This window comes from Triticum aestivum, chromosome 3B (assembly GCF_018294505.1).
Source record: "Triticum aestivum cultivar Chinese Spring chromosome 3B, IWGSC CS RefSeq v2.1, whole genome shotgun sequence".
Taxonomy (NCBI): Eukaryota; Viridiplantae; Streptophyta; class Magnoliopsida; order Poales; family Poaceae; genus Triticum; species Triticum aestivum.
In genome coordinates, this window is record NC_057801.1 from 157,593,636 (window position 1) to 157,598,608 (window position 4,973).

General features: G+C 43.6%; 1 long non-coding RNA gene across 2 annotated transcripts; it reads left to right on the forward strand.

Annotated features, from left to right (window-relative positions):
• Positions 1–326: 326 nt before the first annotated feature.
• On the forward strand, positions 327–3,582 carry LOC123065099 (uncharacterized). 2 transcript variants are annotated; one of them, XR_006430898.1, is made up of 4 exons: positions 327–744; positions 2,026–2,295; positions 2,391–2,507; positions 3,314–3,582. It is a non-coding gene; the product is annotated as an uncharacterized lncRNA (long non-coding RNA). The 2 variants fall into 2 exon arrangements; XR_006430899.1 differs by lacking the exon at positions 3,314–3,582 and adding an exon at positions 3,066–3,257.
• The last annotated feature ends 1,391 nt before the right edge of the window (positions 3,583–4,973 follow it).

Genomic DNA, 4,973 nt, shown 5'->3' on the forward strand with positions numbered 1-4,973 from the left:
AAAACAAGTGGACATCCCACATCTATGATAGGCTCAGCTCCGAGAAGGTGCAAATTAAGGAAGTCGAGTTTTAGAGATACCAAGAGAGTCCTTGAGATATAGCTGCATTTCATCCAATTATCAATTCAGTTGTATCGTCGTACATATAAAGGATAAGCCCTCTATTAGACACAACCATTGCGTCCACGTCATCCATGAACAATTCGAGAGAGAAAGCGGCACCGAGAGAAAAAATGACCACGGGATTGGGTGGACTGCAGCGACCCTGTGAAAATATTCCTCCTCTCCATCCTCTTCTCTGTCTCACGCCCCCTGCTTCCCGCTCCCACTCGGTCGCCTCGTCTCCTCCGCCTTCTCCCCTGCCTCCCCACCCGGGTAGCACACGGCCACATCACGCTCGTGCCCTCGCCTTGCCGCATCCTCTATGCCGCGATGCCGTCACACCACTTCAACTACTGCCCTTGGTTCTCAATGCAGCCTCCTGCCGGGCGTCCTGTTCTATGACGCTGGACAACGGCAGGCCCGCGCGCTCGAGAGGCGTCGGCGTCATTGCTGGCGGCGACTTCAGCCCTATCTCTCTCCCCAGCCCTATCTCTCTTCCCTGACCCTCTCGATGGTCAGAGGGGTGACGGGGTGGATCGGGTGGCGGAGATGGCGGAGCTCGGGCTGGAGCGCTCACGGGATGGAAGTCTCATCTCGCACTACCTTGGCACCGCCATGGGCTGCACCGGTGACCGGCCCCAAGTGAGCACATCACCCCACCCGACCTCTTCACTACTCCCGATCAGTTGATTTAGCTTGCATATGTGTGGATCGTGTGACTTTCAGTTAGATTCGTCCCAACATTGTAGTCTCACAGCAAACTACATGTCATGTTGGTTTCTTCGTGTGATCCTGCTGCTTATGATGGTCACGAGTTTTGTTCGTTAGTGTCCCGCTTGGGCCATGATTTTAGCACACTTTTTCTCACATTTAGATGTTTGGTTTCTTCATGTGTGCAATCCTGATTATGGTGGTAATGAGTCACTATTGTTGTTAGTTTTCTGGTTGGGCAGTGGTTTTAGCATACCTTTCTTCGCGCCTCCAAGTGTTTGGTTAAATGCAATGCTATAACTTTATCATCAGTTACTATGGGCTTGTGGCATAGTATGGTCACCCGAATTTCTGTTAATTTTATTTTCACTTGTCACTTTTAGATCTGCCAGCTATTATACTTATTGTAGTTCTGTCTATGGAATCCTCCAAATGAGAGATGGTGAGAGGGCTCTCACCGCCTCCACCTCCAGCTCAGGTGATAGGGTTAAAAGGTATTCAGGGGTTGACAAAGATACACCTGTATGTTGTTAATGCATTACAGGATTGTAGGGTGTTCAGATTTTAAATGTCAGCATTGATCAAGGTGTTAACTGGGTTTTAGTTCTGATTAGATGTGTATCAGGTTTTAGTACTGATGAGATGCAGAAACTGTTGAGAGAGGGCATGAATGGTATATTTAGTCGTGCTTTTATTCCCTTTTGCTCTTTCCGAAGGGACTACTCTACTCTTGTGTTAGCCATTAGTATATATTTTTTCAGAACCAAATCCATTTATTTAATGAGGAGAGGTGCATCAGACAAATTAAAATGTATTGAGCTATTGTTCATGACAATTGGGCAAGTTATTTTACTGGGGCTAATAAACACATACCAAAATTTGCAGACTACTTTGCTTTTCTGGTTATTTTGCTATGAGATTGTTAATGATAAATCAGATGTTTTCAATTCTTTCGTATGCTTAACAATAATATTTTACGTTGGCTATTAAATTGGACTTCTTTCTGGTTACATGATTCCTCTTAGAATTACAGATCTTCGTTTATTTACAATATTCTAAGGCTACTAAGGTTACATATTGTTCTACAGTTCGCAATTAGATCAAGCTATTTCGGATGGCTTTGTCCTATTATTATCCCGTGTTTGCTTCATATATTTTGAGTGCTCATAACAAAAAAAACTATTGATTCTTGGCTATTGTGTCCGTCGGCAGGTGCACATGAACAACGAGGTGTGTTTGGCGTCATACTTGACCGTGGTGCAGAACATCTTGTGGTTCTACCCAAGGGTTGACACCGAGCACCGAGGCGAACTGCAGAGGTAGCGTCCCGCGTCCTTTGTCAACGTCCATAGCATCAAGGACCTCCTCACGCCCATGTGCAGATGGCGCTCGCTCGTGATCACAGGAAACCGGATGACGCATGTGCCCATTGTCTATCATCGACAACAAGGTTGGTTCTATGTTAAGGCCCTGCATCCTCAGGTAAGAGGCCATGATTCATAAGGCAGGTACTAATTATCTTCATCTCTATTTTTATTTGGTCTCGATTTCTTTCACTTGGTGTTGCACAAGATCAGGTCAGTTTGGAACCTCTGCCTCCCAAATTCCTACGACAGAAAAGATGCCCTTTCCAAGTACTACTTCAGCTTTTCTATTGGATAGATAACAATAAAACCACAACAAATATCTATCAGGTAATTGGCCCCAAGCTTTCAATTTATACTCTTGCTTTTTAATAACAGGGAAAATGTTATTTCCTGAAATTTTGCATTATAGGCCAGAATATTCATAGATCATGATTGATAGCTTATCTGGTGTTCTTCCTTACAATATCCTAATTTAATTTTATATGATGTAAGCTTGCTCTGTTAACCGTTCTCCATGTTTATGAAGAAAATTTTGCGTTAAGTGCTACTTTCGGCATGAATTTGTTTTTTTGATTTCTGATGTTCATGTCAAGTAGGTCATACTCTCCTTCTAGATATCTTAGGGTTCAGACTTAAATGAATAGATGTGACCATATCAAATGTGCAAAGTAGAGGAAGTCGTAGTGAACATTCATAAGCTTGATCTTGTGCTGGATAAGAAAGATTCAGAAAACTATTATGCAACGGTAGCTGGAGCTTTACTGCTCCTTGTATGCACTGCAAGAATTATTGTGCAAGGGTAGCCAGTTGCGCATTTGTTGTTTCCCCAATCATTTAATAATATTAGTTATAGTGGATGGTGATATGATGTTTATACCATTTCAGGTACCTATTCTTTTACAAAGTATCTGAAAATAGTTAAGGTTCTTCTAAAGAAGAGAGATATGGAGGGAGGGAGGAAAATTCAATTTGTGTCCTACTTTTATATGATTCATCCAACTACATTTTCACTCCCTTAATAGAGCTTTGATAACTTCCAGACTGTTTATTAACTTAGCCACGCTTTCCGCTATTTTTTTGTGAAGCCACTGTTCTATTTATTGCTTGCTATAATTTATTTGATTTCTTTGTAGAATTGATTATAATCAGGGATGGAAGTAACTATGTTTCAGCAGAGAAGCAACTGCCTTCACTCGAGAATAATCAGGTATAGACAATTGATACTTCCCACATGTGCAAGTGTTCTAATGTACTGTGTGTTATGCCATCGGGAAGTAATATATGTTCCTTCCATCATTGCTTCCGCAGGGTAGGGCATTATGGTCTGGCATCTCCGTCCTCCCAGGTCACTAATAATAGCTATAGCTGATGCTAGGTCCATAAAAAGTTCATGTTATTATGTTATATGTATTATCGACCAATACATGTCTATCATTACTCGGATAACAGATCATAATAGGAAGTTGTTTAATGTGGATTTCCCTTTTTTGGCCTATATACTTACTGGAACAGTCTCTAAATATTCTTATTTTCATGGTTTGAATGCTTGGTTCCCTATGGCCCTTTGTGTCATTGGCGCAACGAGTCATCTAGTGTTCTAAAATATGAAGTGGCTGGTGATGACTTGAAAAAGTGTGAGCCCTCGAGGCAGCTGATAAATTATATTATTGGTAGTCAACATTATGTTTCACAGTACCTGCAGACTTTGTGGACTGGAATCATACATGTCACCTCCCGCATGTTCATCAGCTCAACGCGCAGGGGACGCTTGATGTACCTGAACCAGCTCTTCCTATTGAACTTCTCGCCACTGTCAATCACCTGCCAGGCCTCCAGGAAAAGCAGGACATGCACGGACCATAGTTGGCTGGATCAAAACCATAAATCAGCAAGAATGATTAGTCTGAACCGAAATTTCAATTTTGAGAGTTTGACCAATTATAATCGGAACTCGGATCTTGGCGGCACCCTTGGCAGTTCATCATGGCTGCCGCCGCCACTACCCGAACCTCCGGAAAGGATTGCACCGATGGAAGTTCGCCATGGCTGCAGGCGCCTCTAGCCACTTCCAGGTGCCACTAACTGAATTCCTTCACAATGAAGGGTACTAAAACACCCAATACACAAAGAAATAGAGAAGAACCAAGCGATGGAAGCCCACACCTCTCGACATGTAGGATCTGGACGAACGATGCATGCATGAAGTAGCTCGTGCGTGAAGCCGTGGACGTCCATCTTGGTAGAGGCCGCCTGCAGGGATGGAATCACGTGGTATTGCCGTGCACATGATTGAGGCAGATGACGTCTGAGTTGGCATCGTGCTGCCCGAGAGGTCGTCCGTGCTACCAACGACGACGAATATGCAGAGGCGGCGCAGCTAGGACGGTTTGAGGGAGAGGTGGCTGGCGGCAGGGGAGAAGCGGCCTCCAGTGCATTAATGCGTTGATCGTCGTGACAATGGCGGCGGCACGCACAGACCAAAAATAAACTGGAGGAGATATGGTAGGAGAAGGGAACGGGGAGGGAATGCTTAGGTAAAGGAAACTTTTGATTTGATGGAGATTTGTGGATCGGCTGACGATCGAGGCGCCGTGGAAAAAATCGTGGAGAGGAAGCCTTTAGTAAGATTGAGCGACGTATGGAATGTTAATTAATTTAATTTTGATGACGTACGGAAAGATTAATTAATGTGATTAAGTGACTTATGGTAAGATTTTATTTAATTGATAATGTGCTATCGGTTTCTCCCTGTTTGTAACGCGTCTAGCTAGGAAAATTTGGAAAGGTTAGGAA